Below are 13,845 nucleotides of genomic sequence, written 5' to 3'. Positions count from 1 at the left end.
ATGTGTAAACATTACAAACTGAGGGCCCTATCTAACAATATGTCACATATTTACAATACATCTATCTGTTGCCACCACTCCCATCCAAGCACTGCAATCCTGGTGTTTCAGTACTTTTTTCACACATATATCAACCACAGTACAAAATGTAATCTCAACTGCTGTGTGCTATGCAGTGCACATAAATCTGGTAACATACAGACCTACAACTATTGACCTATATGCCTAAATCATAGGATCATAGGAGTTTACAAGGCTATCAACCAGGAGGTCATTTCAAGCCTAGCCATTTCATCCCAATGTAATACCATAGCTATACTAGTCAATACCCAGGACTGCATTTAGTAATGACTGCCTATGTCCAGGATGGTTATGGGCACTATCCTCGGTAAGAATTTGCAGTGCCCCATCCACTCATCCAGGTTCCTTTTCAACAGTTTCATGGAGGTGCTCTGTTTCACATGAATTGGTAGCCCATCCTAAAGATGCTGCAGTTGCTGGGAGACAAATCTGTCCCTCCAGCATGTCCTATTTAAGTTGCAGGACATATTTAGGTCCCTGGAATGGGTACCTCTTTTCCCATTTGATTTAAGGACGTGCAGCAAGTTCATTAGGTTTGAGTCTTAGATTGCTCTGTAAGCCAGGTATAAAACTTCCCTAAAACGTCTATATGATACAGAATATAGTGAAAGGGACTTTAGTCGGTCTGTGTAAGGCACATACTGAAGTCCCTTAACTTCTTTGTCAGCAACCTCTGAGTTGTCTCTAATTGTTGTAGGTGCTTTGCATGGCACATGCTGAACGTGGTGTTATAGGCAATTATGGGCCTGATTAGTGCCAAGAATAGAGGGTTTATAACCTCCTTTGCTTTCAAGGTAATGGCTTTACTAATCAAGTGTGCTATGTAGAAAGCCTTTCTTACTACAGTAGACATATCATGGTTAAAGCTAAGGTCACAGTCAGCTTGTGATCCCAGGTCTCTTACCACTTCATAGGTACTTTTGTTTTTGCTAAAGGGAATGATGATGCATTTGTTTGCATTCAGTTTGAGACAGTGACTAAGACACCAGTCATTCATCAGTGTAAGACCCTCCTGGAATATACTGATATCATTTAGGGATTCAATAAATGCACATATTTTGCAATTGTCCGCAAACTTGGTAAGCCACATCCCCTTAGTTTTGGCCTGAGCTTCTGGGAAGTATATACCAAATTGTAGGGGTTCCAGCACTGACCCTTGTGGAACCTTCTAGTGACAGGTCTGCTGGTTGATGTGGAGTCACCCACTTTTATATTGTGTGTCTGGTTTGTGAGCCATTTGGTGACCCATCATATAACAGAGGGGGTTTACATTCAGCTTGCTAAGTTTATCTGTAATGCCTGAGTGTGGGATTATGTCAAAAGCCTTTGCCAAGTCGAGGTATGCTGTGTACACAGATTTGCCCTTGTCAGTGGCCCAGGTCACATTTTGGAAGAAATCCACCAGATTTAACAGGCAGAATCTGCCCTTGACAAAGCCAAATTGGGTTGTATTCAGGGTCTGGAGGTCATCTATGTCTTTATTTATGAGGTCCACAATGATACATTCCATGGTCGTACATATGAGGCTGGTTAGGCTTATAGGTCTATAATTCCCCTGGGTATATTACTAGGCCACCTTTTTGGAGGGGAATAACTGTTGCTATTCTCCATTACACAAGAACAATGCCTGTGGTTACACTATGATTGAAAAGGATACTTAATGGTGATGGTAGTTCATGTTTTATCCTGTTAAGAAGACAGCCTGGGATGTCATTTGTTCCCACAGAGGCTGTGTTTTTTGCTTTGGACAAGGCTTTAATGACCTGCTCTTCAGATACGTAGGGTGGTGAAGAGTTTGGGATAATGTTTGTGATAAGTTTGGAGGGGATAAGGAAGTGAAATTTTCACCAAATCTCTCCGCTAGCAGGTTTGTTATCTCTGTGGGGTCAGTGTGCATGATACCGTTAGTCACTAGTTTTGCACATGCTTGGGTCCTACCTTTTAGGCTATGTACATAGCTATAAAAGGCCTTATAGTTATCCTTGGCTATGCTTGCTATTTTTTCTCAAAGATGCCCTTATCTGTAAGGCTAGGAAAGGAATCAACATGGACCATATCCACAGGGACATAGGTGATCTTCAACACACTTGGTCCTATCAATTTTGTTTTTGTCAAGGGTAAATCTTGTTTATTCCACTTTGTGGACTTCTTGGATATTGACCCCATGGACCTGGATGAGGGATAACAGGACATACCACCTATGTTGACTTATCTAAGGCCTTTGACACTATCCCCCATTCATGTGTCATAGTGATGATCTCCCACATGGGAATTAAGCCATACAGTAGTACAGGGATATGCAGCTGGCCCACTGACATAATAAACACTCTCAGAGTTGGGGACTGCACCTCCACCAGTAGCCAGTTGCCATTAGAATACTACAAGGATCTGTGCTGGGCCCTCAAGTGTTTGCAAACTACTTCCCTGAAGCTCAGGCAATGGTAAATGGCCTGTGGTTTACAAAGTTTGCAGATGACAAGTAACTGGACACACTAATACAGAGTCCCCAAATTATGGTAACATATTACGGAAGGAGCTGCCACACACAGATTATTGGTATCAAGCTCCTGGACTGAAACTCAAAGCATACAATGACTCATTGTCCCCTTTGGCAATTAAGTACCCTGGATAATTATGATATACATAGCACCACTCTAAGCTCAAATACAGTGTTGTGAGACTTAAGAACACATGCTGATAGCAATCTACACTTTCATTACTATGTGTCCATAGTGGTGACACACACATTCTGCATTGCACACATCATACACATTGACATCACATCCAAGACCAGGGTGGTCATACCTCTGCTGTGCTCTACCCTTATCAGACTACTAATTGAGTACAATGCTCTCTTCTGTCTGTACCTCACCAGACACCTCCAGCAATTGAAGAAAACACAGGGTTGTGCTTGGGAGACTCCAAGGCCTTCAAACATGTCATACATGGAAATACTGAAAGACCTGTCAGTGTAATCAGTATCATGCAGGTTACTGAGAGGTGACCTATGCCTGCCCTACAGAGCAATCTCAGACCCTGGCCTACTGGAAATGCTGCATGTCTGCAAATCAAATGGGACAAAAATAACTTGGCCTCAGGTTCTCATCCTAGCCTCTGACATAAAAAGAACATGCTAGGGAGACAGATATATCCCTCAACGATTCACAATCCTCTGTAATAGGCTCCCACTGTGTGTGCTTCTCAATGACACTGTTCAATTGCAACCTTGACTACTGGTTAGATGATTGTCAAGTCACCTCTGGGGTGTCACCTATGTCCCTCATGGACAGGGAGAGTTGGTGCTGCTCACAAAGTCATTTTACTAACAATGACCATTCATCTATGCTCAATAAAGGTACTTGTGTTTTTACACAGCTAGGCTTCTAAACACCATAGGGCCATTAAGCTAGCAGCCTTCTATGTACATATAAAACTATGAGCCTATTCAGGTCTCCTAACATTTTGTCTCCCACATGGCCTGTTGGTGTCATCTACTATACGTTTGCCTGTAGTCTTATAAAAGTCAGACTTGTGCTGTGGCACTTGCATAACATACTGTGCTCTGTAGTCTGGGTACTTAAATAGGTAGGTGTTCTGTTCTCACTGCAGTCCACTGGGCATGCATGTCCGTGTCTAGCCAGAAGAGCAGATGTGTGCATCCGACAGTTACCACTCCAATCCCATGGATTGACAATATTTTAATGCTTGCACATGCCTACAGATCCATTTCATGCAGGCCTCCCAACTTCTTTTCTCCAACATGCACTGCTGATGTCATCCACTATACATTGACCTGCAGAGATATAAAAGTCAGACTTGTGCTGTGGCACTTGGATAAACTACTGAGTTCTGTAGTTTGTTTACTTAGATAGGTAGTGGTTCTGTTGTGTGTGTGTGTGTCTAGCCAGAAGATCAGAAGTGTGTATCCTGCATTTAATGCTCTAATCCCATGAATTGACAGTATTTTGATACTTGCACATACCTACAGATCCATTTCATGTAGGCCTTCCAACTTCTTTTCTACAGCATGCACTGCTGATGTCATCCACTATACAGCCTTAGCCAAATTAATAGAAATATTAACAAATAATGGGCATTTCTTAGTTTCTTTAATTGATTTTCATTCTTTTTTTCAGAAATTCACAAACTCATTTCAGTTTGCTAATTCTTTAAGAAAAAAGCCGTTTAGCATAAAATTACTACATGTTACCTACTTAAAGAGAAATTATGCCATAATAATGCAGCTCCATAGTATTAAAAATGGGTAAATTGGCTGACTTAATGACTTTGAAAGCATGGAAAAGTTGAGATTCTGCTCAAATAACATGTTCCTGGATCAGAAATCACAAAGAAGGTTGGAGTTAGTCAGCCGTCTGTCAACCAAATTCTGAAGAAACTGAATACCAGTGAGGGTTGTCACCCAGACGTTCTGGCAGATGTGGTCAAAGAACGTCCACAACTCTTTGGGATGATTCATATCTGATCAGAGAATGCCTTATGAATTGCAAGGCATCCAGTAGATAACTGCAGGGGATGCTGGAACAACAGGGTATTACAGTGAATTCCAGAAATGTTTGATAGAGACATCTGGATGCTGGGCTTTGAGCTTGCAGACCTCTGAAGAAACAGAAATTGTCCAACCAAATGAAGGCAAAAAGGCTGCGATGGTGAAAAAGTTTCAAAACTGGTCAGAAGAAGACTGGGAATGGGTTGTTTTCAGTGATGAGAGCATAACACAGTGTTTGGATCAGCAAGTACAATATGTCAGACAATATGGAGAGCAGATGAGGGATGATTGTATCATTCAGTGCATCAAGCACCCCACTGAAGTGATGGTGTGGAGCATTATGAGCATCTTCAGAACTGATTGGCTCTACATTGTTCAGGAAAACATTAAGCAGGAATAGTACAGAACCATAGCATAACAACATCTGCTCCCTCAGCTGTTTGATTGGGCAAAGAAGAAGGGATTTACTGAGACAGGAGACGTCATCTTTATGCATGATGGTGCCCCATGTCACATGGGAAAAGAAGAAGGGATTTACTGGGACATTGACTTCATCTTCATGCACGATGGTGCCCCATGTCACAAAGTTCGACAAGTGACAAGTTTCCTCGAGGTCCAAGGTATTGAAGTGTTACCATGGCCAGGTAGCCCAAATATGAATCTAATAGTGAACCTGTGGGCAATTCTGAAGTCAGAAATGAAGAAAAAGGCCATAACAAACAAGCAGCGAGAAACGCACCACCCAAGTATAATGTGGACATCGCAGCCTATAATTAGACCAACAGGTATGTGACTCATGTCCTTGAGTAGATGGTAAGTGGTACATCCACCAGCATGTAGTCACAGTGCTGACTTCTCCCATGAATTTAACACAAGTACTGAGTATGTAAAGGACATGCACATCAGAGGCCATAGTACCTTCATGGTTCCCAGCCCTCATCACACCGATAACTGTGTACAATGCACCCTTCATCATGTACCTTCCTACACATCTTCCAGTGATGTGTAACTGAAGTGTACCACCTTTGTCACAGGGAGATGTCACACAGCTTATTGGACATACCAAGGTATTCTTTCTGTTGAATATACATGACTGTCTGATGGTGCAGAACACCATTCAAGCTGTTACACTAGGTGCATGTGTGCTGTTTGTTCTGCTTATGCACACACTACATACATAGGTGTTTGACAGCATTATTGGCATGTATATCATGTGGCTTATGCCATATATATATATATATATATAGAGAGAGAGAGAGAGAGAGAGATGTCATGCATGCAAGGCAGCTAGCCTGTATTGCCCATACTGTTGCATACAGGTATAGCAGTGTCCCTCCTAACACCTCCTGCAGATATTACAGTGTCAGGACAGTGTGCATGGTTATCCTCATAGAGTGTGGATGTATCATAATAGTCATTGTGTGTGTGCAGGCTCATCTCTTATCACTCCACATTACATATGTTATGTGATAGGCATGGGATTACTGGTGGTATTATTCTGATATTATCCATGATTGTGATTGGTTCTTGTACTTTTTTTTCTGTGATCCTTTACCTGTGGCCAGCTTTCTGGAGACCTCTGCTGAGAGTAGACTCACCTTCAGACATATCAGTTTGCACAGCTTCATAATATGCACCCTACCCCAATTGTATGTCAGATCCCTGACAGATGTCCTCTGCATTATTCATTTAAGGATGCTTATCTCACACAGACATCCTCCCCATTGTTATGTCACCTTGTGTGCCTGTTTCAGGCAACACATTTTCACAGTACAGTCTGTACTGTTTCATATAGATATGTGCTTGGTGTTTCTGTTAGAACCAGCTTCCACTAACAAGCCCACCTCTGCTGTACATGAGGGAGTTTCAACTGTCCTCCTTCTCTGTGTTTATTTCTGCAATTCATCTGTATGTCCCTATTCAATACACACACTTCCCCTGAGTGATCATTTTACATTCCAGTCCCATGTCCTGTTACAGATCATTAACACAGCTTCATTTTAGAATGCAAGGAATTGGATATCCCAGTACTCTGCACTGTAGGTACACTGTCCTGTACAGAGTTTGGACCATATACTTTACATTCATACCTCTCAACTGTCCACATATTCTCAGGATGTTCTGATGTCTTCCTTATCAAATATGTGGCTTCCTGCCATATCACTGGGATGATCTCTGGACTGATGTGACTCAGTATTACAAAACTTTGAGTGCATAACTCTCAACTGTCCAGACTGGTGCAGAATGTTCAGTTTTTGTCTCATATTTGTGATCTTTTCCTCATAACATTTTTTGTTTTCTGGCAAATCACTGGCATGTCATTGTGGAGTGAAGTCAGAAATGATGACTGACATTTGAGTTTCAAACTTTATGTTCTTCAGAAAGTTCATGCTAATGTGCTCTTATTTATGCTATCAACTTTCTAAGTTTGGAAGTGCAATATTAAAAATCGGTCCCTATTTTTGAGACCTTTGCCCCCCCCATTATGTATGCCTTTGTCCCTATGTCTTGCTCACACAGGATTACAGGTATGTCTGAATTTCATTCTTCCACATGTCTATGAGACATCTATGGCAAATATGTCCCTATTATTGATTAAATACCTCCACATTATGTTGGCCTTTGTGGAAATATGCTGCGCTAACAGATTCACAGCTATCTGTGAAACTCTAGTGGTAATTGTGGCATTCTGCACAAATTTGCCGACTGTAGGTACTCTGGTTTACATGGAATTGATATCTGTGTTTGCTTAAATGGTTTCCTGGACAGCAACACTGTTGCCAGCCACAAAACCTAGCTTAGATGCACCACACCTCATTAATATGCATTGCACACTGCAGCATGCTACGTACCATCACGCTAACATGTCATTTGTGTAGGCTCTGCGCTAAGCACACATGGAGTTTATTGAATCCTGGGGCATAACTTTTTATGTTTTATATTTTTATGTCTTTATGGGTACATTCAGGCAACAAAGCCAATAAAGCCAAATAAGGTTGTGCATGCGTTTGTTGTGGGAGTGTATTTGGTTTCATACGCATGTATGTGTGTGTGTGTGTGTGTGTGTGTGTGTGTGTGTGTGTGCGTGTGTGTGTGCGTGTGTGTGTGTGTGTGTGTGAGTGTGTTGTGTGGGGTCTGTATTAGAAGCATGAAAAGGCTTCTTAGCGAATATGGAAACAGCGACACATATTCATCGAATCGCATTTAAATGATTTGATGAATATTTCATAGGGCAAGTAGATAGCTGGCCAACTTCACAGAGTTGCCCTTTCCTTTCCTCTAGAGCATTCTCGAAGTTGGTATATTTAATTAGGGAGTTGTGGCGGGCAGAGCCCCCTACATTGGGGGGGTATGGGGGGCGAAGGCCCCCACCTGTTTATGGTGTTAAATTATTGTTTTTAGTGAATGGGCGCGTACGTTTTTTCCCTAGAGAAAAATTCTATTATGTAGCCATTCGCTATTGTCAGGTTTTGTGCATTATGTGTCGATCTTTATGTAGTTGCACATATGCACTTTTGGTCTTATAGTATAGACCCTGTTGTGTGTGTGTATTTGCATGTACATACATATGTATGTGAACCTATATGTTGGAGCTGTGGCCATGTATGGCAGGGTCACACTGCATTACCTCTGTCCATTTACTACACTGTATAACTGTGTTACAATGCAGCTACAGAAGATGTAGTTGACATACATTGTACCTGTATTTACACTGAGGTAACACTGTTATTCATGCAATGTGTAGCTCATTTTCTTTTATAATGCAAACAACTTACTACATGGTGTGGGGTTAAGCATCACTTTTTTGGTGTGTTGATGGGAGAAGTCTCTGAAATGAAGCATTGTCACTCCATGTATTGTACTAGAATCTGCTCATAAATTGTGCTGCAATTTTGTACTTTCTTTCTAAACTGCGTAGCAGAATTGACAAACAACATTGTCGCTCCATGTACGCTTAAATCAACGCTTATTTATGAGCGTTTTCACAGGATTTTGATGTCTCTGTTGCCATGTTTAAAAGACATTTGAGGTGCTTAATTAAGTGTTGCAATTTCGTACTTTCTTTCTAAATTACATAGCATTATTGACAAACAACATTGTCGCTCTTAAATTAATGCTTATTTATGAGTGCTTTCTCAAGATTTTGATGTCTCTGTTGCCGTGTATAAAGACATTTGAGGTGCTTAATTAAGTGTTTTTGCTAGCTAACTGGTAGATATTACCGTTATTGTTATTCTCCGCTTCTAAAGCTAGCCAGTCAGGCTCTTGGTCTTATACTGGGTGCTACTGCTACCTTAGGTTTGGCATGTTTGGTTTAGTATTGTTATTCCCTGGGGCTACTGCTATTTTGGGTTTGGAGGGATCTCCGCGTGGCGTTTCTTCCACGCTGTAGGTATCTTATGCTATCGCTATATTAGTGGAACGACTTTTACGTATTTTAATGATTTTTTATTATTTTCTATACTGAGGGCTACAAGCGGAAGCAATCGGGGTACTCTCCTCCCTCTCTGTAGTACCGGAGACATAGTTTAAATTCTGTGAAACTGCACATGAAGCATAACGACCATTGTTACTTTTACCCTAGCCCTCAGCCCCCCTACTGTGTTTCCTCTGCTAGCCGATAAGGTTTGACAACTCTCAACTTTTTTTTTTTACTACTGTTGAGGTGTTAACCAGTCTTATCCCACTCTTTTGGCTAAACTATTTTGACTATTACAGTCTTTGTATTTGGGCTATTTGTGCTGTTGGTAATATGGATTACTATAATGGACATTCTTTCATGATATGACTATATGGGTTGTATTACTGTGCTATGACTTGGATTATTTCTCTTTCTTTAATTGGTCAAACTAATTAGTTAGTCTTTAGCCTCATTAGTGAATGCTGTTTTATAGTTTGCAATTACACATTGTCTTCTGTAGTAGATATACATGCATTGTTTTTCTGAGCCATACAAAAGTAATGTATTTGATTATATAAGTTGAATACGTGTTCCAATTACCTTACTGTATGCTACACTCTGTGCTAATACCTCACTGCATCCTCACACTACACTCAACTTCTGACTAGCACTCCTCCTCTACACTTTTTCATTCCACTCCTGCATAGAACTTAACCTAGTTAGCCAACATTTATATAATATTTCTTTCTGTCTCTTTTTTCAGCTTCTAAGTCCTGTGTGGAGACATAGCCGATCCCTCTAGTTGAAACCCTGTAAGGCTAATGATATCCTACTGAATAGTAGGGAAACTCAATCCTAGAAGCCCCTCAGGATCTACCTGCACCTTTTACATTCAGCCTCACAGTGTAGGTGTTATCCTACAGTATATGTATTGATTTAACTTTAACCTTGTGAGTGAGATAACTTGGAATTACTAGGGACTGCATTAAATTTTATTCTATTTTGTAAGGGCCTGCACACCCATGGACCTACCCCTCCTACCACCTCTTTTTTAACTTATCTCCCTTTTACCTACTATCCTAGTGGAATTTGTGTTTTCCCAACGTTATCCACTAGGGGGCAGCATATCTTAGGCTTTGGAATACCATCTCTCACTGGTTGTAGAAACCAATGAGCTTTGTAGACCAGCTAGACTCGGATATCAGTGCTTGTACTCTCTATTTATGCACTTACCCCCACCCCATGTTTCCTTCACAATAGGAATTATCCCAGGTAAGTCTGGAAGTTTTTTACTAAATAGACACCTTTGACTATCACCTCTTTTTTTTTGCTACTGGCCCCTCTTATTATCCCTCTGTATCAACTTCCTTTCCTGCCTTTTGGCATTCTGTATAAACATTTCTCTCTTTGTTGTACAACTATCTTACATAACTATCCCCCCAGCACAGCTATACCTTTGTTCTCTTTTTTTATCTGCTACTTAGTAACAGCTTATGTCTCTTACCTTTCCTATGCCTGTAGAACACAGTCCCTCTCCATAACTGATTGCCTCTCAGCCTCTCTCAGCAGAAACCTGCTCTGTTCGCCCTATGGGTTCACTCCGCTCCCCTACCCTGCCCCCAATTCCCACCCACACCCAGGGGTCCTACACTTATACTTCTCTAATCACACCCTCTCTCTCTTCCAGTCACTCCCATATTTCACCCCACCCCATATAATTTAGCCACACCCCTACCCTCTAACACTCACTCACAATTAAGCCACTCATTAGAGTACCTCTACCATATCCTCCTACTCTTAACTCGTATATCTTAGTGCCCTCTTTTTTCTCTTCTTGTATCCTCTTATCTTCCTCTCTTCCACATTTTACTCCATCTTTTTATCCCTTCACTCAAGTTCTTATTTTATTATTTCTTCAAAGATGCCTCTCCCTAATCTAGCCAATTTAACACTGACAATTATACTCTTAACTACCCTCTTCTCAGCCTACCTTCTTACCTCCTTTGAAAAACTGCACTATTTCCAGCTTAACCATTCCCACAAACAAACTACAATATATACACACATATCCCTACATAGACATTCTAACATAACTTCCACTCCTAGATACCTACTACCTAAATTCCACAGACTCTCCCACATTAAACATAACCTACCCTCAGACAAAAAATTGAAAATTCAAACTTACCTTAGAAACAATCCTGCAACAAAACCAAATAACCCCTCCTTAATAGATGGTGACATCCACCCCAACCCTGGCCCTACCATCCCTACTATCCAAACAACTCACCCTAAACTCAACAATTCTCTCCTAATAGGGCATCTGAATATCCAAAGCATCAATAATAAAGTACCTCACCTTCATGCCCTCCTAGCTATTCACTCATTTGATATCCTCTGCCTCACTGAGACTTGGTTAAAACCAGAAACAAAAGACAATGAAATTATTCCCCAAGGATATTATATAGTAAGACTAGACCGAACAAAACGTAAAGGTGGTGGAGTAGCAATTCTATTTTAAAATGGACTTCACATCTCTACCCTACCATCTTATGCAACCCAGGATAGCAACACAGAAGTCCTCATAACTAAGCTCCAAATTAATGCTAACAAATCTTTATACATTATCTGGATTTACATACCACCTGGCAATAATATAACTACATTAGAGGCTTTTCTTAGCTGGGTGTCTTCTACTTACCCCCAAGAAACAATAATACTAGGTGACTTTAACATTGACTGGAAAAGTGTTAGTGCTGAAAATCCTACCTTTCATATCAACCTCCATGGCTTTAAGCAAACCATAACCTCTACAACAAGAATTAACAAACCTAATAAAACAGAGTGTACCTTAGACTGGATACTCATAAACAAAGTAAAACAAACTTACAAAGTAGGAACCCTGCCAGATGATGTAAGTGATCATTCTTTGACCTATATCACAAGAGAAAAGAAAGACTTTCCAAACCCCCACACCTTTAGGATAGCACGCTCCACCAAACACTTTAACGCAGAATTATTTCAAACTGAGCTCAGAGCATGCAACTGGAATCCTTTAAAATCCCTTTCACTTGAAGAGGCTGTAAAGTCTTTTAACACTACTTTCTTATCTATTCTTGATCAGCATGCTCCTACACGTTCCATCAGAATGAAGTCCAACCCAGCCTCATGGCTCTCGAATGAAACTAGAAATCAAATTCTACTTAGGAACAAAGTCTGGGCCAAATGGAGATCTAACAGAAATAGCTCTGATCATCTTCATTTTAGGCAGCTTAGAAATAGTACAAAAAAGGCAATACTTACAGACAAAAAAAACTACTACTGTAAACTTCAACAAACTCATCAAAATAATCCTCAAAAGTTCTGGTCTTGCATAAATAAGCTCCTTTCCCCAGGTAACTCCCGAACACCCACCCCACTTGATGCAGATCCAAACACTCCCCATCAAACTGCCAGTACCTTTAACTCTTTCTTCACTGAGACTATACAATCTCTAGCTAGGCAACTTATCTCTGAAAACTCCAACCTTCCCATCAACTTACCACACTCTTACTCTAACTTCAAACTACAACCCATCTCTACTTCTCTCATCTATAAATTTATTCATAAACTCAAGCCATGTACTCCATCCGCTGACAAACTTCCTTCCCAATATCTCCAAAAAGCAGCCAAAGTAATTGCCTACCCTATATCTATACTTATAAATAGAACAATCCAAGAAGGAACCGTCCCAGACATTTGGAAAATCTCCCATATTATCCCCTTACATAAAGGTGGGAACTCTAATGAGTACTCTAACTATCGGCCAATTGCTCTCATCACCCTTAGCAAAAATTTTGGAGAAATGCATTCACCAACAACTTTTACATCATCTCTCTATACATAACTTAATAGCAAGCTGTCAACATGGCTTTAGGCCATCACATAGTACCACTACTGCCCTCCTATCCTTCACAGATACCATCAATAGAAACCGCAACAAAAACATACTCTCATCTGCACTCTTCATCGACCTCTCTAAAGCTTTCGACATGGTTAACCATGCCCTCCTAATCAGTATTCTTGAATCTCTCTCCTTTGATTCTCTGGCCATTAAATGGTTTGGATCATACCTCAGCAATAGGCAACAGGCAGTTCTCTGGGAAAATCAAATTTCTTCCTTTTTACCTGTCACTATTGGGGTCCCTCAGGGCTCCATTCTTGGTCCACTTCTTTTCTCTTTATTCATTAATGATCTCCATGTAGCAATTCCTCAAGCCACCTGTATTCAATATGCAGATGACTCCACACTAATATGCTCAGCAACCTCTTCAACTGAACTACATTCTCTTACTCAAAATGTTTTCAACAATGTAGAAACATGGTTTACCAAACGTTGCCTCCTTCTTAATGCCAAAAAAACAAAACTCCTTCTCTTTACACCCACTACTAGGTCCACCCCCTTAGATTTCTCAGTCTCTTCAAATAGTGGCACTGTCATTTACCCTGACTTTACCACCAAACTATTAGGAATAACCATTGACAATAATCTCACATTTGATCACCATATAAACAACACCATTAAAATAGTCAACAGAAAAATAGGATCATTATATAGAATAAAACCATTTTTAACCACAACAGCCAGAGACAAGATCGTTCACTCCCATCTTATCTCAACCCTTCTGTATGCCTCACCTATATTTACCAACCTCAAGAAAACTAACCTCAACAAATTAGCAACTTCCTACAATAATATTGCCAGATTTGCTACTGGCAATCCCTTCAGAACTCACTACTGTTCTAATCTTAGGCAACTAGACTGGCTGGAATTCCAAAACCATCTGATAATCCCCCAACTCACAATGGCCCACAA

Source organism: Protopterus annectens, chromosome 15.part0 (genome assembly GCF_019279795.1).
Source record: "Protopterus annectens isolate FY-2018-M chromosome 15.part0, PAN1.0, whole genome shotgun sequence".
Taxonomy (NCBI): Eukaryota; Metazoa; Chordata; order Ceratodontiformes; family Protopteridae; genus Protopterus; species Protopterus annectens.
Note: the sequence above shows the minus strand (reverse complement) of the source record.